General features: G+C 34.1%; 1 long non-coding RNA gene and 1 pseudogene across 2 annotated transcripts; one reads left to right on the top strand and one right to left on the bottom strand.

Annotated features, from left to right (window-relative positions):
* Positions 1–377: 377 nt before the first annotated feature.
* On the top strand, positions 378–23666 carry LOC148623093 (solute carrier family 12 member 3-like; annotated as a pseudogene). The gene is made up of 23 exons (XR_015920764.1): positions 378–1085; positions 1430–1564; positions 2495–2666; positions 3057–3196; positions 3457–3570; positions 9137–9222; positions 9424–9551; positions 11027–11269; positions 11879–11986; positions 12360–12483; positions 12819–12920; positions 14567–14722; positions 15444–15543; positions 16501–16612; positions 17437–17571; positions 18009–18115; positions 18308–18441; positions 19435–19698; positions 20456–20570; positions 20853–20939; positions 21632–21743; positions 22160–22227; positions 22810–23666. The product of XR_015920764.1 is annotated as a solute carrier family 12 member 3-like (transcript).
* Positions 2494–4031, bottom strand: LOC148623094 (uncharacterized). Its single transcript, XR_015920768.1, has 3 exons — positions 3878–4031; positions 3031–3176; positions 2494–2640 (listed from the first exon to the last, which is right to left on the bottom strand). It is a non-coding gene; the product is annotated as an uncharacterized LOC148623094 (long non-coding RNA).
* Positions 23667–25032: the final 1366 nt, after the last annotated feature.

Raw genomic sequence — 25032 nt, forward strand, 5'->3', positions numbered from 1 at the left:
AACAAGTACTAGCATGCACGTGCAAACAAATGGACGAATATGTAACATTTGTTCAACTATCAAATATGGTGTATTCCCCTAGGCTGATAACACCACAAAATCAATTATACTTAGTATTGTAACGAGACCATTGTGGTTTCTTTTAATATAATACGCACACGTCTAAAAACTGGAAGGCCTACTTGTCAAAATAAAACATTAAGATTAAAAAATTACACGTCGTTAAACGACAAGTTTGCGTCATGTAATTTGTCAATCAAGATTATTTTGTCCAAGACAACGTCAGGTGACTATATTAGCAGTCTAAAAAACATATTATGACGATATGTTAGCTGTATATTAAGATAGTACTCTGTGAATATACATTTATTGATGATATGGATAAAGATAATTTTGAGGTTTGTTCCAATGGAAGCGCAAAATTAAACAATATTCAATATTCAGATGATGAACATGTTAACGCCGAACACAAAAAAGCAGAAGAAGCAATGGATAATAAAACTACCACGAACATTGAATTACGACCAATGGAACAACAACACACACCAAATTCAGTACCTGAAGTGTTTGATACAGAGCCAACCATAGAGGAAGTTTCTGGAATAGATCCGGAGAGTCCAGGTCGCAATAAAGACCTAGGCTCATTTACTAACAATAAGGAAGAGACCAAAAAAGAAGGAATGAAACGTTCTGAGAGAAAAGTTTCTCTGGATCCTAGACTTATGTATGGGAACAGGGGAATAGGTCGAATACTATACGAAGAGGAACCAACAAGGAAAATATCAATGGATTCTTTCTATCTACACAATTACGGCCGACCTCACAGCCGCAAGACGTCCCTTGATCCTTTCTTCAGTGCTAGTAGGAAAACTTCGCAAGATCCTTTTAACAATGCCGGACATACTGGACACCCCTTCCATAAAATATCCGTTGTTTCCACTTTAACACAAGACAGTGGTAGTCATCTTGACTACACGGAGAACACATGCGAGACTCTTCCTCATGCTGACCATTACACAGAAGTTAATACCATAATACCCGACATCAAACAAAGAGCAACATTGGACGAACTCCGGTTTGACGATGTGAGTACAGATTAACAGTTTATATCAATTTTAACTTATTTTAGCGAAGAAGCGTCTTTTGCACAACATGGTCCACGTGTAGAATATCAATTGTTTTGTTAACACGTTGGTATGCTGTAAATATAACGATAATGGATATGGTGAATATGTCATAGACCCACCGGGATGAAAAATGTCAGCTCAAGGCCTCCCATAGGTCTTCAAACCCACACACCACAGGGCATGCTGCACCTTGTCCCAAAACATTATACACAGGTACAGCGAAATAGTTGCACCCATACACTATACCATGTTTTGTTGTTATGTTTTTCTTTTGAAATACTGAAATATTGTTCGTTGAAAAGATCTCACAACCACAGACTCCCGGGAAGGTTACAGAAGGAATATTTGATGCCGAGTTGGTTGATATAGAACAAGCAGACACAGAACCAGTGAAGAAAACTACCACTGTCAAGTTTGGCTGGATACAAGGTGTTTTGGTGAGTTGGTGGTTACATTGTGCAAAGGAATGTTTAGTTTGTTAGAAATACCTTGTAACTTTTATTAAATACATATACATGATAATACAATTTAAGCACTTCTCCGTCTAAGAATCGGGCAAAATGTATATATTAGGTGTGGCACATGAAAAAAACGCAAAGATTTCATTGCATTAACCAATTAATTATACCTGATAACCACCAGAAATAAACATCAAAGTGTTTGTAAAATTTGCCTTTTTAAGATATTGATAGGTCGAATTAGAAATGTTCCACAGAAAAATGGTGGGAAAATTTTCCTGCACTCTTTCCCTGTATAAGCAGTCAAAAATATCTACATCACAGGTCATTCAGGATAAACTTAAATAGCTTGTTTGGTTGTTTTCTACATGTACCGAATATACTTTAGGCAAAAATGACCAAATTGGGAAAAATTATGTGCCACCCACTGCCTGATTCTTACACAGAATGGTACTTAAACAAGTGTTCAGAATACATTTCTAACATATTATGTAATAAACTTGTCACATGTAATACCAACATCTACTTAATCTTATAAATTTTCACTATTCTTATAATTATTTTTGTTGTTTTAATTACAACATTACCAGTAACATTGACTAGAATACCTTAATGTATAGGATAATACTTTTAGGTCAAATCTTTCGGTCAACCATGTTTAAAGCAGTATTCACATTAAAACACAAACATTTATTATAATTATATCTAGTTGATCCTAAGAGTAACTTGAATGTAGATTTTAGTTACTGTACCAAGGCATGATCAGTTCGCTCATTTTTTTCAATGTTGCGACTTTCGACACAAGTATTCTTTTACATGCTATTTTAATGTGGGCTGGGTTTAATGGCATTTTAATTCTTCCAAGTTTGCACCTGAAAGTTCTTAATAACTGGACAATATGATTGGTAGGTACGATGTCTGTTAAACATATTTGGTGTGATGTTATTTCTCCGTCTGACATGGATCACAGGCCAGGCTGGCATCATTCTTTCCACTGTCATCATTATACTCTCTATGACTGTCACCATTATCACCACAACTTCAATGTCAGCTATCTGTACAAACGGAGAGGTAAAAGGAGGTATGTTAAAAGTCACTGCGAAATCAACGTTAAGTAACAATAAACTAGTAGTTCGATCTAAGTGATGAACGTTAGATATACATGTAGTTACATAGCTCAAATTTTAAAATAAGAATTAGGCGGATTAAATGCTGAAATCACATAAGTTCCATATTAAACTGGCATGGCTTTTAATTTTTTTTTGAAAATTAAAACGACCATTGTTCATTACATTGACAGTGTAACCATACCAACAAAACTGTCTTGTCTTAGACGCGACAATTAAGTAGACGTCAAAACAGCGATGTAAGAAAGTTCACCGAAATACTCATTAAAGTATGATTTAGCCTAGAACATATACTGACAAAACTGTCTCTAAACTTACTCTCGTCTTTTTTCATTTGAACGAAGGAGGAGCATATTATATGATATCAAGAAGTCTAGGACCAGAGTTTGGTGGTTCCATTGGCCTGGTGTTCTCTCTTGCCAATGCCATAGCTGCTGCAATGTATATAGTTGGCTTTGCCGAAACTGTCAGAGATATAATGTGGGTATGTATGTTAGCAAGTGTAATCATTATGACAGGACACATTGCAAATCCACTTTTCATTATGTTATTGTAAAACTGAACCAAAATTGTATAAACGATTCAAAAATCAGATGAAAAGATGCAGATAGCACTAGTTAACTCAAATAAGACGTGGGTAAAATGATAATAACAAAATGCATCACATTTGAAATAGTCTTAAATGGTAGATGGTGTAAATTGTCTTCGTTTAAATTTAGTTTAAACTCACAGACGTGTTTTTAGGAGAATGGGGCATTGATAACCGGAGACAGAGGCCACGAGGTTAGGATTATAGGATGTATAACAGCTTTATTGTTAGTCGGCATTGTAGTCATTGGTATGGAATGGGAAGCAAAGGTATTTTAAAGATATACACGCTCAACTTCAAGTTTTCTTCCGACTTCCGTGCTTTTGGATTATAGAGAAATAATATTTTGACACCAGTAATGAATAACCGTTATGAGAAGTTAAGTGTAGACATTGAACGGAAATCAACCTTCCCAGGTTGTGAAAAAAGGGGTACCACATTGATAAGATAATATAGGTTGCAAATTTTAACAGTATGTTATTTATGTGACGCCGAGTATAGATAATATTCAACCTTTACTCTGGGTCATCTGCAACCGGCGACATCAAATTTTGAAATTTCTCAAAAATGACTGACCTTACGCAAATAAATTCCATAATCCCGAACTCAGGGCGTTTTGCCAAGATTGGCAACCTCAATTACACGACCGTAGATCGGCGATTAAAAAATATACAGCGTTGGTTATGTTGCTATGCCGTGTTTACATTACAATATGACGGTCATTTTTTCCCGGAAGTCACAGGCGGAAAGCCTAACTTACGTCACAATGGCACTCTAGACGGTGTTTTCCGTGCAAAGGGAGGCTAATCCTGCAAACAGATTCTGATCAGCTGATATTGACAGCGAATATTATTTTTCGAAACTACGTTATTTTGTAGTTGTATATAGGCTACGACAGCAGAGGTAAAATACGTAAACATCAAGAACTGAAGAACAAGCATTTCTGGTCTTCCTTATAAGCCGATTCCACATCAATAAGTTATTAATGCAATGTTATGTCTTATGTCATGAGTAAATTTTTTGGATAAAAAGACAGAACAGCTTGTTCATAGAATCCACCCCATCACATCCCATTCATGACATTACCCAAAACTGGTTCTGTAGATTAAGGGGCGATCATTTGACTCGGGCGAGGAGGCCGACAAAGTTTGTGGGTCTGACTATTTTTAATTGTTGAAATTCTGGGGGTCAGAAAATATATTTTCAACCCCACTGGGACAAGATTACTTGTGTTTACTTCCATTTCACCGTCTAAAGTATCTTAGTGACTGAGGTCAGAATATTTAATTATTTTCTACGATGTATAGGCCATAATATTTATTTCCAAAATCTGCCAGCTAGCCACCCCTTCCTTTCAGCATAAAATTGATCTTCCCCCAAAACTTTTGAGGGTTTTCGAACAATTATAAACTTAAAAGAAAAGATTTTGTACAAGACACTCTTTTCCTTTTAAACCAGAAAAGGGGGAGGGAATTTTAAATAAAGAAAATTGTCAGGCTGATTAAATTCCTTACTTTGCGTTTTTTTGTCACCCTTCTGTTCACCATTGTGACCGTTTCTAACAGAGTTTTACACTTTCCTCTTCACATATTTAATATTTGTTAAGAAATTAATGATATTTATGAGGGGAGTTCTTTTGTATAGATATTTCCTGTATTTTTGTACATGTAACTCACGAGTTTTAACAGGAATATACAACCTATAAAAACTCATTTGTTGTTGATCACCATCCTTTATTACCTTCAAATAATAATACAGTTACATGTATCATTCAAATTTAACATTAACACAACATTATCACTAGTACTTATTAGAAGTTACATAATATAAATGCTTCTTTGTACCCAGTCATTTACTAAGATACACTTCTATGTTGAAATCATATCATATAATCTGAATAATATTTCACAAGTCACAGCTTTTAACATGCAATCATGGGTTCAAATAATTACTAATCCAAGCTCTAATAGTACCATCAATTTCATTTTAGATCTATGACCTGCAAGTTTCATAATTGTAATAACTATACATTTTTGTTCTTAATTTTCATCAATACTTATTTGAGTGGCGACAGGATGATACGGACCAAAAAGAAAATGGACCACAACAAAATTGGACCATAAATATAAAAAAATGTACATGTGAAAGTTCTAATGACATTTTATACTACAATTAGAAATCCAGCAATAACAATGTAAATTAAACATTACAGAGTGAAATTCAGTATTAACAGGGTAGTATTCCTGGGGTAACACTTGTTCAACTACATATTATGTATGTGTCTGAAATAATTGACGATTGAGGAAACAGGGAGTGTATATTGCCGGAGTCCCTGATCAGAGAGTATTAATATTAAAAAGGGCTAATTAAAAATTTTTAAAAGTCAAGGATGTTAATTTGAATACCCTTCATTCAGTTAGTTTTAAATAAAACATAATATGCTACTAGAAAACAGGGACTTTTTATCACAAATATATACACTCCCAGTAGAAAATCACTCACATAAATCTATTTTCATTTTATAATTTCAAACCAAAAAATCCTTTTCTAATCATGTATCCTTATATAATGAGTAAGCATAAAAATTAAATATATTGGTCAGATTCCACCTTGGACTGATTTTGTTGTGGTCTGATTCATCATGCATTCTGTATCATTGACTTGAATTTTTGAAAACTCTGGGACTGAGTTTTTTTTAAAAGTCATTTGAACCTTTGTCAACTTTGTGAAATTCCACACAGTTACTTAGACCTAATATTCAACAGAAACTGGGTTTCAACAAATGCACTCTGTAAGGCTTCAAGTGGGCTGCACCTACATGCAAATCAATATTATACAACGTCTCAGAATGTGACGACTCTATTCGCTACACTGCTCCATCGGATCCAATTGATACAGGGAAGATAAGGTAAACTTACAGAAGGGTCTGTTGTGACATGCATCATTAATTTGATCCTCTATCCTACATAATAACACCTAGATGAACTGCCCCGTACTACCATACATCCTGTACTAAGTTACAGCCCTAGATAATCCTACGAGGAGGAATGACCCGGCCAGCGAAAGCTATATTTTATATAGCCTAGCTGGCCGAGTGGTCTTGGGCGCTGGACTTAGTGCAGGCGGTGTTGCCATAGATGTCACAGCGGTACGAGTTCGAGTCCCGCGGAGGGAACGACAAAAAAAATTGCAAATTTGACAGTTCTAACATCGTTGGGAATTTTTCAGACCATTCTATATATATATAATTAGACCCTTATATATATATATAATTAGTGCTATTAATTAATTAAATATATTCGATAAAGTGGGCGTTTTGCTGGTAACAGCGATAACGGAAGTTCCTCCGTGCATTACTGAGGGAACAATTAGCCCGATCTCACATAAGTTGAGCTAGGAAGCCAGTGACCAATTATGTGTTAGGCCACATATAAATAAGCCACATTCAACTGGTAACAGAGAACGATAAAAATTCCGACTGGTACCAGTCGTGAACCGGTCGCTCTGGTAACAGATAAAGCCTTATCGAAACCTACTTTCCCGTGGTACCACAGAAAGGTATAACACAATATGGTCCAACGCAGAATTATAGGATCCTGATCCCCTTTCATCTTGCCAAACGTGTCCATCCCCATAAGTACGGGAAATGATTGCGAGATACACCCCTTGCGAAGGAAAAATTAACCCCTTTTTAACACATTTTTAACCTCCAGATACTTTTTTCTCCTCGATAAAACTTGGGTGTACTCCGAACACTGTACTCTATTATTAAACAGTAATAGTAATTAAGAAATAAATCACGAGAACTCCATTTTATCATTGCTATACAAAGGGCTGTTCATTTATGTCGTTACTTAGCCTCTTCGTTTTCCCACGGGCTGGCCATTTATGTCGCATTGTTTTAACACGGGCTGGCCATTTGTGTCGCATTGTTTTCCCACGGGCTGGCCATTTACGTCGCATTGTTTTCCCACGGGCTGGCCATTTATGTCGCATTGTTTTCCCACGGGCTGGCCATTTATGTCGCATTGTTTTAACACGGGCTGGCCATTTATGTCGCATTGTTTTCCCACGGGCTGGCCATTTGTGTCGCATTGTTTTCCCACGGGCTGGCCATTTATGTCATATTGTTTTAACACGGGCTGGCCATTTATGTCGCATTGTTTTCCCACGGGCTGGCCATTTGTGTCGCATTGTTTTCCCACGGGCTGGCCATTTATGTCGCATTGTTTTAACACGGGCTGGCCATTTATGTCGCATTGTTTTCCCACGGGCTGGCCATTTATGTCGCATTGTTTTAACACGGGCTGGCCATTTATGTCGCATTGTTTTCCCACGGGCTGGCCATTTATGTCGCATTGTTTTAACACGGGCTGGCCATTTGTGTCGCATTGTTTTACCCCGAGCGAAAGGAGGGGATAAAAATGACGTATTTTACGATTTTGTATATTTTTTTTTTATATTTGAACGAAATGGCCGTTCTATTTCAATGAGCAACGTCATTTTTAATATCTGTATTTTGCTCCTTGCGTGGCGCACTCGAAGTAACATTTTAGAAAAAAAACAGAAATAGACTTAACATAATTGTTTTATGTATAATGTGTGCACTTTATTGCTTACTTGTTACGACTGTGGCTACACCGAGTGGCCACATACACTTAACATGTAATTAACTGAGAACGTATCTACGGGGCGCTGAATGGGACTTGCTCTTTTTGTGATCAAAATCAATTTTGTGTACACAAAATTGAATTCCGTCATAACAAAATCATTTTTGTCGTACAAAATTATGTTATACAGACTTGTTTTATGATCACTTCAATTTTGTGAGACAAAATTCAATTTTGTGTCACAAAAGTCAATTTTGTATGCAAATTAGTTTACAGAATCCTTTGGATATGCAAATGAATTCTCTCTCATTATGATTTTTATAAGACGGCCTCTCATTGGATGTAGTAACCGCGGGTCTCGCAGGTTTCCGATTACTTCGAGCTAGGAAATACCATATGATGCGCTATTCAGCAAAAGTGCTATTTCATTAGGTTTACTTACTTTTTGCAGAATAGCTCATCACCCATATGATATGTCCTTGCCCGAAGTAATCGGAAACAAGCGTCTGCGAGACCAGTGGTTACTATATCCAATGAGAAACCTTATTACAAAATCATGATGAGAGAATTCATTTGCATATCCAAAGGATTATGCAAATTAATTTGCATACAGAATTGTCTTTTGTGACACGAAATTGAATTTCGTGACACAAAATTGACTTTTGCGTTAATTTGCACGCAAAAGGGATTTTGTTATTACAGAATTCAATTTTGTAAACACAAAGTTGAGGTTTGTGACAAAATTTAATTTTGTCGTAATATTTCTCAGTTTTTATGCAAATTAGTTTACGGAATCCAAACTAAAGTAATTCCGTACAAAATTGACTGTTGTTACCCAATATTCAAATTAGGTTACAAAAGTAAAGTTTGTATGACAAAATTTAAATTTGTAGTATTTCATAGATTTTGTTAATCTGAACTCATTTCTTTGAACAAAATTCACTTTTGTCTGGACAAAATTGATTTTTGAGTACAAAACCACATGAGTCCAATTCAGCGCCCCGTAGTATTTTATGTTTTTTCAAATCCTTTCACTAAGTCGAACTTGCACACTGGTAACAAAAGTGTGGCTAATAATTCAGGAATATTCTTACTATGATTTTTCATTTTGGTATTTGCATTAAAAAGACCAAGTTTAATGGCTTTTTAGTTACCCTTTTCGTTATATAATGAAATGTTATGAAATTTATATACAAGAAGTACAGTTGATTTTTTATCTCTACAGGCGCAATTAGGTCTTCTGGTCATATTGTCGGCCGCAATCTTAACTTACTTTGTCGTTAATATCCAAAGGAGCTGTTGGCTATAAAGGTAACTAATATTTATCCTTTAAAAATGTTTCATGTTTGTAATCTGTTGTTGCAGTAACTTGACTATTTGTGCTTTCTTCTGCTATTATCCGACATTTGGTACATCGTAATGAAACTTTTCCTATTCAGGTTAACACCAGATTTTAGCTGCTAACTGTAAGGTTAGGTAAACATTGTAAAATATTAATATTTAATTTTACAGTTGAGGTATTAGAAGACAACCTTAGTCCAGATTTTAGAGGAGGAGAGAGTTTCTTTTCTGTTTTTGCTATTTTCTTTCCTGCCGCAACAGGGATCTTGGCAGGTGCTAACATTTCTGGTGATCTCAAGGTATCTACATTTGTCTGACATTCTACATGTAACCAAAATAAGAAATGCCTACTACTAGACTTTTGTCCTACGATTTTATTGAAGTGTCTCAGGGTTACAAAAAGTCTGACTAGGTATTCATTGAATACTTTGCATTGAGTTGTTTTGTGCTAATATGTCAGCAATATATATATATATATATTTGCATCGCACATTTGACATCGTTGGGAATTGTTCAGACCTTAGACCTTTCCATATGTTAACTTTATCTTCCCTGTATATATATCTCAGAATGTGACGACTGTATTCGCAACACTGCTCCATCAGATCAAATTGATACAGAGAAGATATATAACCGTATAGAAAGGTCTGAAAAATTCCCAACGATATTAGAACTGTCAAATTTGCGATGCAAATTTTTGGTCGTTCCCTCCGCGGGACTAAAACTCGTACCTCTGTGACATCTATGGCAACACCGCCTGCACAAAGTCCAGCGCCCTAGACCACTCGGCCAGCTAGGCTATGAAATATAGCTTTCGCTGGCCGAGTCATTTCTCCTCGTAGGATTAATCTAAGGCTGTAACTTAGTACACGATGTATGGTAGTACGGGACATTCATTTAGATGTTATTATGTAGGATAGAGGATCAAATTAATAGTGCATGTCACAACAAAATAATATTATACAAACGTCTCAGAATGTGACGACTCTATTAGCTCTATTCGCCTGGATTTTGTGCAGGCGGTGTTGCCATAGATGTCACAGCGGTACGAGTTCGAGTCCCGTCCCGCGGAGAGAACGACCAAAAATTTGCATTCCAAATTTGACAGTTCTAACACCATTAGGAATTTTTCAGACCTTTATATATATATATATATATATATATGTTTGTGCTGTATCGTCATGACTTGAAGATCCGGTACCTATTAAATTTACTGGTTGGTAGCTTCCTTTAGACTTTATATATACATATATCTAAAGTTGGGTGTAGCTTAGACTTGATTATATATATATACATGCATCCTTGTATTAACATTCTGTGTTTATCCTCGCCGTGTATGCTATGTATCTACATGTACATAGTATACACTAGCAAGTAAGATGGTAAGAGTTGCAACATCCCATTAGACATCTTGTATGTATTATATACTTCGTGTGGCTGTATTTGTATAATGTTGCAGATCCTATACTGTCTTACCCGTTACCATCAGTGCTTGTCCTATTCAGTTACATCATATGCTAATGTTTGCGCCCTAGATTTACTTACGAGGAAGTATCACTCGGTTAAAAGTCTATATTATATATGGCCGAGTGGTCTAGAGCATTGGACTTAGTGCAGGCAGTGTTGCCATAGATTTCAGAGAAGAGAAGGGTTCGAATCTCGCTGCGGGAACGATCAAATTTGCATCGAATTTAGAGTTGGGGTGTAGCTGCTTATATCTATATCCACGAAAAGCCCATTATGAACGAACTCTTTTATACCGTTATTTTTGTAGGATGCACAAAAAGCTATTCCTAAAGGTACGTTGTTGGCGATACTGATTACTGGATTTGTATACTTACTAATGGTATGGACGACAGGCGGCTGTATGATACGTGATGCTATTGGTCCTGTGGCTGTCATGGATCTGGTATCTGGTAATGCCAGTTTAGACAATCTACTGATGAATGTGTCTTTGGTTTCCGACTGTACTCTGGTTAATGGAACTTGTCAATATGGATTGATGAATGACAAAGGAGTAAGAAATTATTCAAATGAATTGTGTTGTGTATTTTCTTCAGTAATAGGATTTTTTTAAGTTCATGAAAAAGGATTGTCTTTAAAACACCAACCTTTCGAGTTGCATGCATGTAATTCCATATTCCAAAAATAGATGGTTTGAAAATCTGAATTGTCTACATATGAATTCTCTGGATTCAATTGAATATAAGCTTGCTGTTGAATGCTTTAAGAGGCTGTCCATGCAAATATCATTCAAAACCTATGATGTGGATGACATATGGTAAATTGTATCTCTCAGAATGATTTATTCCAATGTAATGTATATATCATTTGTATTGCAAGTTTGTTCTAAATCAACAATGAATGGCTCAAATTTCCAATCAATGCAACAAAATTTTGCTCAAATTAAAGAGTTTCCTCCATTTTTCATTGACTTTCAATGCTTTCCATGTAAATAATTCACTTAAATTGTTGTAGTTAATCAAAATCCAACATTCAGATTTAAGAAAGGATTGTGATATTAAATGGGTGAAAATTTGTTGAAAACAAAAAATGTGTCATGTGCCACCCACTGCCTGTTGTTTTGCATGGACACCCTCTTAATTGTTTTTTTCACGTTTTTTAGGCAGTGGGTGTTGCGTCTGCATATCGACCTATCATTTTAGCTGGCATATTTTCAGCAACTTTGTCGTCTGCCTTAGCCTGCATGGTTGGAGCTCCAAAAGTTTTTCAGGTAAGCTATCACTGGTTTTATAAATACTAAATAATGAAATTAGCGCTGACTAGGGAAGCAAGTCATATCCAGACATAGTGCTTTTATTTAACTATACAAAGAGACCTTGTAAAAGCAAATAAAGCCATAAGAATTTACATAAATGTCTATACCATCTCAAACGAAAACTATCGTAGGTTTTTCATTCCTTTATATATATAATTGATAAAGATTTTTTCCACGATCTTGTGATATTGTTGTGTTAACTGTTGTGTTGATGGAATACATAGACCTATATAATAAATAGGTCAACGTTCTGTTGCGTCGTCTTTAATGATCAGAGTGAATTCGAGATGTTAACTGACACCTATATTATATATTTTCCTCTTTCCAGGCACTTGCAAAAGACAAACTATTCCCATACATCCACGTATTTGCTGTGGGTAAGGGTAAAAACAATGAACCAGTCCGGGGATATGTTTTGACGTTTTTTATCTGTATTGCTATTACATGCATTGGTACGTTGTTTTCGACAAGCTTAGACTGGAGATAAATCGTGACATTATATAAATATATACATATGGAGATTTTCTGCTAGCTTATTAAACCTAAATCTGTTTATTTTGTAGTAATATTGTTATTTAGCAACGTCTGTTCATTGGTTGATAGAGAAATGAATGAAACTATTGTTAAAACCCCGGTACATCTCGACAGGTTGACAATGGCGATATCTGGCTTGTTGAAGTCACTATGTTTACTTTTCGAAAATTTGAAAGTTGTTTTTGAATACGTTTTTTTATTATATCTTATACTACTTGTGAAGTTTTCATTAAATTCGATGCTTTTTTTTCAGGTGACCTCGACGTTATTGCTCCAATTATTTCTAACTTTTTCTTGATGTCTTACACATTGATAAACTATTCCTGTTTCAACGCCTCATTCGCAAACACACCAGGTATTTGTACAAACTAATCCTTTTTCAATGCCTCATTCACTAACAACGCATCATTGGCAAACACACCATGTACATGTACAAACTATTCCTGTTTCAATGCCTCATTCGCTAACAATGCTTCATTCGCAAACGCACCAGGTACTTACATAAACTTTTCCTGTTTCAAGGCCCCAATCCCAAACATGCAAGGTACAGGCATAAACTATTCCTGTTTCAACGCCTCATTCGCAAACATACCAGGTACATGTATAAACTATTCCTATTCCAACGCCTCATTTTTACTTGTATAAAAATGTTCAGATATTTTTATTATAACGGAAATAGATATCAATTCTAAATACATGTACCAGATCTGTAACCCTATGGTTCATTACATATTCTATTTGTAGATTTCTCTTGGACTTCGTCACATTAGAACCAAACTTTATTCTATACCTCCCACTCTACTACACTCCCATTACAAAACAAGTCTTGACACTCCTGTTTCTGATCCTAACTCACCATTATACAAACTTATTGCCATCATTTTGGATATTGGTTTCCACAGACTCTTTAAACCAGTTTATGTGAAAAGTCAAGATGAGGAAAAACGATCATTTCTTCCACTACCGTTTGTCAACAAAAATATAGATCCAATTAATTTGGCTAATATCCTCCATCACAAGAACGTTACCAACAAAATTTCCCGAAATTTCAAAGACAAGTCCATACCAAATATTTCATATTCCTATACTTGGCCCATTGTATCCTAACTTTTCAATTATAAAAGGCTATTGCAGAACCTCGAGATTGAGGACTTCAAGGCTAAATCACCTAACTGTTCTTGCAAAAGCTCTCCATTCAAATATGGTCCTTCTGGTCGCGTCGTTACAGGAGATTTAACCATCATCGAAAACAAATCTCTGCATAAATTTGAATTATAACTTTAAAATTCTTATGGATGCCGCCGAGGACTATGCAAGAAAATGGATAAAACGAGATATACGTTATGCCAGAGCTTGCCGAAACTACGCAGACTTTTTGTATCGCGCTAGAACTCTAACAAATAGGCTTCTGGAACAGGGTTGTGTTGCTACAAGATTGAAGTCATCACTACAGAAGTTTTATGGTCGTCATCATGAACTCGTGGATCGTTATGGTGTATCCATCTGCATCATGAAAACTGATTTATTCAACCGGTCATAGTTTTTCTTTCCTCGTTTGGCTACCCCGGACTTGACTTTTTATGAGCAACTCGGCGGGTGTTTCTAGAAAAACAGAAGACACTTACCCTACCGGTACACCTGGTCCATGCTCCCAGTTTTTAGTGGAGTCCGAGTTGCTTATTTGCTTTTGTGACTCTGTATGTATGATTTTAGTTACTTTATGTTCTTTGTTGTGTATGTCTGTTTTCCATGTCTGGTCTTTGTCCTTGGATTACATTCTTTTGATTACCGCTATAACCGTGGTTCCCTTGATTACTCTTTCTAGAACATACTTTTTTTGTTTCCCATATAAATTACAAAATTCTGTCTTGTGTCCTAGGAACTGAGTAATGTTTACATGTTAGTACGTTGGGTACACTTGACTAACATAATTAGTCCAAACAATTTTGTTCCAACTCAACCACAAGTAATAAACATTATACAATTAGTATTATATTGCAGGGTTTCGTCCAGGATTTCGATATTACAATAAGTGGGTTAGTCTACTTGGAGGTCTTCTTTGTTTTGGTATCATGTTTTTGATCAACTGGTGGGCAGCTTTAGTCACCTTCGTTATTGTAGCCGGTCTCTATGTTTACGTTCACAAGAAAAAACCAGGTAAATTAACCATTGTTTTAAACCTCTATATTCCACATGAAGGGGGTACCTAACATCTTCTGTAAAATTTATTTGGCTCGTATAGATTTCTTGAAATTTAATTCAACTTTGATAAAAGAGAAAATATATGAATTTCAAAAGAAAAAAAAATTAATTACATGTTTATAATTTCAATGAATATATAGTAGCTTCATCATAAAATGCTTAAATGAGTTTGACATCAGAATGTCACAAAATAAAACGTTTTGCTGATTTTTACAGAGTAATTTCCCTTAGGTATAACTAAAAACTAAAAACATTTCACCTTAAATCAAGTCTTTGTGTATATCTGAAATAAAGTGTGGTAGATTAACGTAAGAAGTAGACGCAAAAACTGAAAAAGGAAATAAATCTCTTTGTTTAATTTATTAAAGTTTTAATAATGTACACAGCGAATGACAATTCTAGATAAATAATGTCATTATCATTAAATAAGGAAAGTATTATTACTTTATAAGAATGCCATACATACTCTATCTACTTTATAAGAATGCCATACATACTCTATCTACCTTATAAGAATGCCATACATACTCTATCTACTACACTTCGTAGTTTGATTAAGTTATAAACACGTACAAAAAAACCTTTATGGGTTTGGAAACAACTCCGATTCTTATTATCATATTACTGGCACCGGTATCATCTAAAGTGTTGGTAAAAACTGTTTTGACTCTTTCAGCTGTTAACTGGGGTTCATCTACACAAGCACAAGCGTATAATAACGCCCTGAAATCAACACTACAGTTACTGAAGGTCGAAGAACATGTTAAAAACTTCCGGTCAGTTTCACTTTTTCAGTATTTTTTGTAAAATCTTTACTAGGTACACTCTTTAAAAAAAAAATCATATAATCGATTTGTTATATCACTTGTGATTGCGGCCGAGCCAGTGGCATCCAGAGGGACGGAGAGTACATTCAGCCCAACAGTTGGAAAATGTATATTTTTGTCCAGAACCTCGATTTTCCACAAAATTTCGTACTACTTTACATTTTCGCTTCGCCTAATCTGAAATCTTTCGAACGCCCTTGGAGTATATGGATTAATAACAAATCGGCCACACCACGGATCATATAAAACGTTTATTATCCCCCGCCGTGATAGGACATGGAAATGCCGTTCGTCCGTCTGTCCGTCCGTCCGCGTTTTCCGCACTTTTTTGTAATGTTTTTACCAACAAAGTTTGTTTTTGGAATGTAGCCTTATTATGAAGAGTCACAGATTAAGTTCGACTTTGGTTACGGTTGAATGATTTTTACGGAAGTTACGGCCTTGGACTTAGAAAATTTGAGTGAATTTGAAGTTTTCCGCATTTTTTATAATGCTTTCACCAACTGATTTTATATTTTGTATGTAGTCTTACTATAAGAAGTTACTGATTAAGTTCGACTTTAGTTATGGTTGATTGATTTTTATGGAAGTTATGGCCCTTGGACTTCAGTGAATTTTGTTTTCCGCACTTTTTTCGCGGGGAACATTGGAACGCTGTTCTTTTATTCTTTTTATTTATGATTGTCATTTAATGAGGATATTGATGTTTAAAATTGGAGAACTGCAGCAGTTACATGTACTCGATAAGAAATAAAACAGCAAGGAGTGTTTTTTTTAAACTGAATTGACATACAATGTCAGTAATTAACATACAATGTCAGTAATTGACATACAATGTCAGTAACCCAAATTACGATATATATTACTTTTGAACATTTTTTCAACAAGTTGTCTTCATCATTGTAGACCACAAATTTTAGTCATGTCTGGATTTCCAAGAAACAGACCAGCTCTTATTGATTTTGTTTCGTCTATAACAAAGAAACAGAGTTTATTAGTGTGTGGACATGTATTTACGGTAAATTATCCTATAATTATAGCACGCCTGATTATATAACCCAGACTTCCATATTTCTACCGGTTATAACATACTTAACTTCCTATATTTACAAACCAGACTCTGTTTCATAACAGCAAAAGCAATAACGCTTAGTAAAAATGCAGAAAAACAGAGAGTGCATGGCGCATGTTAGTTCGTCGGTGTATCACAATACATACACTTTTTTTTAAATATATTGTGCTCTTTATAAACAACTCACGCGTAAAACATGTTTCAATCACTTTTTTATATACCAAATTTTCTTTTCTACAATATGTTTAAGTTTCAAGGGCTTTTGCCTATAGTCAAATTTCATGCTTTGGTATTTTTGCCGATATATACTGAACATACACCGGCCTGCGGAGTGATATAGGTCGAGGGTTGATACCACACGTAATACAGATGTTCATTATATCATATATTTTAACTAAACTTCAAGTATGGTCCGTGATGGGATGCTATACATAGGTCTAGAGGTGTGATATATGGTAGGCGATATAGGGTATACGATATAGAATTTAAATAGATACTTATAATGATTATATAAAAAAGTTATATTTTAATATAAATATATGATATATTTGAATATATTTACTTCATTATATTACTTGCAGTCTATAGATATTTTGAATAGAAGCGGTGGTTTGAGGTCTGGATTTTGTCGACATTTACAAACACAGTCTATTCCTCGTCTATTCAACAAAAAGAAAATGCAAAAGAATGATTTATAATCAATCAAGGTTGATACGGCCTGTTCCAATCCAAAACAAACCTTGTCTGTCATTTAATGTATTTAATAATAGGGTGAAATGTCAGACCATGTACAGAAACTACGTTCAAATGCAGCCTACAGATGGTTTGAAAACAAAAGTATTCGTGCATTCTACAACAGTGTTGTTGCCCCAAATCTAAGAATTGGAGCTCAAGTCTTGATGCAGGTAGATACATTTAAAAAGCTTAGCAATGTTAAGCTATAACAAACTATAACAAAAGTTTTGACAGGAAAGAAATGTTCACATGTCTCTATACTATCGCCCATGTCTTTTCCATTGGAATGTTTGAAACTGAGAGGGGCTAGAGTTAACTGGAGGTTACAATTGCGAATTTAAAAGATTAATATCCTTAACAATCGTACACCAACTTTATTGAAATAACTAATTATTTGGTGTTTCAACGTTTCAAGTATTCATTATGCCTTCAGATAAATGTTTTGCCGATTTCAACTTAAAAAAAAAAACAAAAAAAGAAAAAAAATCAGATAAATAAGAATAGAAAAATAATGAGAAAATAAATAAATTTGCTGACTAATCTGATCATTTATATGTTTTCTATTTCGAACACAATAGTTGATTACATAGAAGTTTTATTTCTTTAGGCATTAGGAGTAGGTAAACTTAGACCGAACACATTCATGCTGGGTTATAAATCTGACTGGCAGAACAGTGAACCATCAGAACTAGAGGAATACGTCAACATCATCGAGTAAGTTAAACCACTACAGCTTTGTACACATTACAAACATCTTCATCTTCACTACGAACTAAGCTTACTGTGTCGTAGACATATAAAAAGCTACGCTCACAATAATTGTATTCGTCTTTAGAAGTTTCATTGACGAATAACTGGAAAATACATCTCAACGTTAAATTATCTTGACACTACTTGTTTTAACAGAGATGCTTTAGATTTGAAGTATGGAGTGGGTATGTTACGTATCAGAGATGGTTTTGATGTTATGCGAGTACCCGAGGATAGTTATACATTGGATTACTCCGATTCAGAAGATGGCGAGGACATCACAGATGACGGTAATAAACACCTAAAAAGTTCGTCATTTATAGCTTACAAAAACCAGGTGTTTCTAATAGAATGTACATGGTACAATCGTTGTATAAAATATTTCCGAAAAAAAGTATTTCAATCTTTTGTTAATTTGTAATTTGAATGAAGGATATATTACATTCAATCACCATACAATTTCGAATCAGCGTATTGAACTAAAGTTAAAACTACTTTTTTTCAAATATAGACGCACTTACATCATATTCTACTACTAAATTGATCGAGTAGTACAAAAAGTCTTATCTTTTCAAATACACTTTAACCAAATATTAAAATCACCAAGGTCCCTATTTTCATTTTCATAAAAAAAAGCGGAACACCATTGAATATCCATATCAGACTAGGCTTAATGGTCACTATGGAAACACAAGCTGTAGACGTCAACAATAAGCAATAGTTTTATATATACTTTCCTTCTTTTGGCTATTACTTAGTGGTTGCCTATCAGTTCCATGATTTTGTTACTACCCCCCTTTATTTTAAACTACGGGACAAATATGTTTTTTATCTTTGTAATACCTTTACCATTTAAATTCATACAAAAATTGTGGAACAATGTCAGAGTATATTGCATGTTAATTTACAGTCGTCACAATCAAATTTTATATTATACCGAGTGAACAAATATATCTAAAACACAATTTACTATTAACTGTTTGAAAATACAATTTCTCTTATTTTTTACTTTAGTAAAATACTAATAAACTGCATACTGTCAAAATTTGGAAAAGTAGTATGTTGTAAGTTTATCTTTGCTACTGTTCCCATGCCGTGTTTACTGAAGCTATGACATCGACAGATTTAAATGACCTTGGCTTTGTATGTCATGAAGAGATATTATAACTTCATTGGAAATACGTCAACGCTAATCAGTATGCAGTATGTCTTCACTTTAATTACCGATTTTGAAATTACAACCATTGAAGCATTTGTTATAATGGCTGTTAAAACTTTTTCAGATGACGAAACTTTCCCAGAGAACAAAAACGGATTTGGAATGCAGAAAATTAACAACCATTCCAATATAATTGACAGTAGTAAAAACAAACACAAAGACATTAAATCAACTGCGGAGACAGGGATTGACAATAAAGCATACGACGAAGATAAAGAGAGACCAAAGAAACCTACATTATCTTATGCAATATCCAAAGAATCTGTGGGAACTTTTAGAAATAAATTGTATGGTACTATAGATGTATGGTGGTTGTATGACGACGGAGGTAACTATCATTCTAGTGAGGATAGTCATGCTTTACTTAAGTTAAATATGTTATCTCTGAAATATAAAGAAACGAGCTAATTATATTTAAAATCATGCCTTTAATTTAATGTGACTGTTGAATGAGACAACTGTTCCCATTGAAACTTGAATACCATTCTATGTAAATATGCACCATTTGAATTTAAGGTGGGGTGGTGGCTAAAAGGCAGAACCTATATATTATCTCAAAATGAAAAGGCAAGAAAGAAAATTTCATCCTACTCCCCCCTCCCCCCATAAAAATCTAACGATTGCCTCTAACCTGAACTACATTAAACATTTTATTTGCTTGATGTTAGGCCAGTCTGTTTCTGAATATTTCTAGTAATATTGAAATGTCAAAATTGTACTCGGGACTAAATACTACTATGTGAGTTATGTTTAGTCTCAATATCAGGCTGTACTGGTGGGTCTTTATTGTCTCAACATATATGAATATTACTGATGATTATCGAGTAAGTAATATTGTACTTTACTTTTCACACGAAAACTTTCCTGCATATTGTTGAACACAAAAACGCAACCACCTATTGTTGATGAATGATGTACATGGAATAAATCATGGCGCTAAACATTTGCGATTAGTCGTGTATTTTGACCACATCCCACGATAAGATATTAACCTTGCGTTCTATATTCACTATGTTGGAATGGTTTGGTCTGATTGGTAGCTGTTATCTGTGTTACCTTAATAAGTCTTTTAATGCATTTTACAGGATTGACTTTATTGATACCTTACATACTATCAAAACGAAAAATATGGAAGAATTGTAAGCTTAGAGTATTTTGTGCAGCGAGTAAGAAAGGAGAGGTACAAGAGGATGAAGCTCGGTAAACTTAGTTAATAGATTCTTTTTAAGAGTTTCATCGATTGTCGCAAACCTTGTGATTTATGACATGATATGTTTACTGGATGTTTTTACCACATGTTATTTAGCTGTAGATTTGACCAAGTCATATCCTCAAATTAGACTCGAAATTTTGTATTTAAACTGAACGCATTTAAAAATTTCAAACAAATCTTATTGTTTTCTTTTTAATATAAAACTCGTATTGGTATTCTTGCTTGACATTTTTTATAACTTTTTTTAGAAAATTTAATATTTGTTTTAGAATGGCTTCATTACTAAGGAAATTCAGAATAGACTACGTTCAATTGACAGTTGTCAAAGACCTTACAAAGAAACCAACACTAAGCATGTATGTATTTAATTTAGAATAAAATAACTCAGATTTCAGAGGTTTTAACGTGAACATTTTAAAGGTTTCTTTAAATTCTAATTTAGAAACAAGAAGATAAAGCTGATTGTCTATTTCAAAATAAATCTGTAGTCTTCATATACACCGCTGACGGATAACGTGGCTTACATAAGGCCTTATAAAATGATTAGTTCATCAAACTTTCATTCCACATTGTATTTGTTAGATTAGACACTTACCTTTTTAAAAACCATTTCAATGACCTATTTCAAACAGCTAAATTGATGCAGTGTTTCATGCACGTCATTTTCGGACAATTCAAAGGACATGCAGAACGTGATCTTCCAATATTCAACATACCTACGACAAATAATGACCTTGTAATCAAGTCAAAGAGTACTTATACGTTTAAAAATGAATCTGTTTTACAATGGTTTGAATTTTGTCAGGTTTTTATTTAAATTCTTCATTTTCACAACAATGCAGGACATGTATTTTGGAAAGAAAAAAAGATTTAAATATTATGTGATATAATCTACGTAATATATAGCAATTCATATAGTTCCAACTAATGTGAGCACAATGGTTTGCTCTGTTACTATCTATATTTTTTCAGGCTCCAATTTTATTGAACTCGAATTTAGATGTTTTTTTCCTTTTCCTCATACATGATAGATTTTATTTCTTATCAGGTATAGAAATTTTGAAAATGTCATTAGAAATTGGAGATTGAAAACAGGCGAATATCCATCAGAATTTCCATGGAAGATCAATGACGGTGACCTGATAGAAAACAAATTAAAGGTGACTCTTCTGTTTAAGTACCCTTTTCATATGATTGTTATGATTCCAAAATTAAGTTATTGATTATCGATTTCTGATTTATAAATCTTTATGAGAACGTTTTCACAATGAAAAGTGACATGATATCTATTTGGCGATTAAAACATTATCTCTTTCATATTTTTCTCCCAGAGTGCATGTTACACGATGTAGTTACTCGAATGCACTTGTTGCTGGTTTTTTAAAGCCGTTGTTATATAACAGTTGAGGAAAACAAACTATAATGGTCTCATTTACAATAGCTATACCATTTCTGCAATGAAAAGGCGGCAAAAACGCATAACAAAAAAAAAAAACAAAATAAAAAAAAAAAAAAAAAAAAAAGACAAGAACCAGTAAAGGACGTGAATACTGAAATTAATTTTTATTCATTGTAGACTTACCGGTACATTAGACTTCGTGAACAATTACTCGTCCATTCTCAGGAGGCGTCACTCATTGTAATGTACGTATAATAGTTAAATCTGACCTTTTGAAAGAACTATTACTGGAGGTATATGTATATAAAACAAAATAATATTACTGTTTTAAAAAATTACTTCGGTAGTATCTATTACTGTTTTACCATAAAAACTGATTTGTTCATGGTGTCATAGTTTTCCTTTCCTCTTTCGTCTACCCAGGACTTGACTTTTTATGAGCAACTCGGCAGGTGTTTCTAGAAAAGTAGAGGACGATTACCATACCGGTGCACCGGGTCCATGCTCCCAGTTTTTAGTGGAGTCCCAGTCGCTCATTTGCTTTTATTACTTTGTATGTATTATTTTAATTACTTAATGTTCTTCGTTGTGTATGTCTTTTTTCCATGTTTGGTCTGTGTCCCTGGATTAATTGCTTTTGATTTCCGCTAGAGCCTTGGTTCCCTTGATTACTCCTATAATAAAACAAGGCTGATAATTTCGACTTAAACTCCATTGTTTAACTTGTAATTGCCACTGTAATGGTTGAGCTTGATATTTTAAAAGATATTCGATGAAAGTGCGTTACCTCTTCATTTAAAACTAACCGTTTATTAATTATTTTGTAGAACGTTACCGATTCCAAGAAAAACCTCATGCCCAGGAGCATTGTATATGAGTTGGTTAGAAACATTAACTGAAGGTTTACCACCGACACTACTTCTCCGTGGAAACCAACAAAATGTTTTAACTTACTATTCCTGAGGATGACAACTGGTAACATAGTTTCGTCATCGAATATAAGACATCTTACGATACATGGTGGTGATATGGAATATCACAGAAAATTTGAATACATGTGAAATCGAAAACAGCTGTAAAATCATAGGCAAAGTGGCCAGGCACTCAAATGAAAAATTAATATGAACTGTCTCTCAAACGTTTTACATTGTGGTAGCTGATTCGTTACCACACATATTTTCTTGTTTCTTATTGGACGAGTATTTTCATTGATATTCATACTGTGTCCAGGTACGTGATCGTTGCGTGTCGCGTGCATGTGCATTTGTATTTAATTGAATGTACTGATTTGTCAGACTTTATCCTTTGTAACGCAGTAGAATTATTTGCAACTTTATACATATGATGACGTATTTTATCAATATACCTTGTCTTACCGAAATTCTTTGAAATCATGGACAGCAATACAAGAAGACCGAGTGAATTTCCATTGAATTGGAATACCGTCTGTTTCTGGGGGTTATTCGACATCATTGTCGTTAGATAACGCTTACTATACCACAGCTTGCTTGACAAGGGTAGAGTTGAACGTGACTCATCATTCTGTATATGACAACAGGATTAAAGATATAGACCATTTAGATAAACATATAATGCATGGAAGCATTTAGTAGCACGTTAAATAACAATTTTGCTTCAATTGGATGTCACATTCTACGCTTTTAAATAAATTACTACGCTTGTATGTGGTTTGATTTTTGTCAGTTCAATATGTAAAACAACGTCGGTTATGTTCTGATCTACTATTTCGTGGAAATCATTTAAACATACTTTCAAAATCATGGATTATTTCCGTTTTAAGATAGGAGGATATTATTTTATCATGAAACATGTTAAAATCATTTTAATAATAATGGCTTTCATAACAAACCTACGAAGTGTTGCGTGTACATTTGTATTTGATTAAAAGTACCGATCCTTTGTGGCGTCAGTAGAATTATTTGCCACTTAATACAGGTGATGGCGTATTTTATCAACCAAGTTCACAAGTTTTTGTTGTCATTTAACTAACTTTCCCGCCTACATTGATGGTTTGTCTAATTCAAACATTGGAAAGTTTTCGTCACTGACTAATTTAACTGTACCAGAAACATTACCATAATATTTATGTAGAATTTATAAAGTGGCCCCAACATGTATATTAATTCCCCCAGTTTGGCGAGAAGTCATACTTTTTGTCCTGTTTGTCCGTCATACAAATTTGCATTGCAACTTCATTAAACTTGGTCATCAGAATCTTATGAAATTTGGTGAGTAATAAGGACACCAAATATTTCGTATATTCAAGGAAATGTTTATCCCCTGCATTTTGTTGAAGTTATGTTCTTTGAACATAAAAAAATATAACGATACTAAAGCATTGCACAAGTACAGAATTTAGTGAAACTCGGTAATTAGTCAGGAGATTATATGTAGTGGATACATTTATGTATTCTTGAATAAGAATTGTTTTTCCTCTATTATCCCTTCAAATATGTTCCGTTCAAATTATTGTCCTGTAATACCGACATAGTAATTAAATGCACTAAATTATGGCTATTGGATATATTAATAATTTTATCAATAATTGCAGAATAGGTTACTAGTGATGAGAGTTCTTGAAGGTATTATTTTACAATTTAATAATTCAAGCTCCGATTTAAACAAAAAGCAGTAAAACAATAAAAATACGAGTAAGAATACTCGATATACAATACAAGTTAGTTACGTATGGAAAATATATGTAGTAATAATATAACAGATAAATTAAAATAAATGAATTATAAAAAAAGTCAATAAGTTTATCAATTGTAGATTTTCTTTTCAAATTTATCATCATTATAAAATAATTGAAATATTGAATAATCTAGCATAATTTATGTGCAATCAAATATATTGTACAAACAGGAGACAAACGCAATGAATCAGACACTGGATCTGTTCAGTGAATGAATATAAATTGCAATATATTACCCAGGGGATATATGTCTCTGTTGCAGTTGACGTACATACAGGTGAAAATATACCTTTCTTTAAACGACTCTAATTGATAAGACCGTAGAAGGTCATTA

Source organism: Perna viridis, chromosome 3 (assembly GCF_037379345.1).
Source record: "Perna viridis isolate PV_CMFRI_1.1 ecotype Kerala chromosome 3, ASM3737934v1, whole genome shotgun sequence".
NCBI classification, from domain to species: Eukaryota; Metazoa; Mollusca; class Bivalvia; order Mytilida; family Mytilidae; genus Perna; species Perna viridis.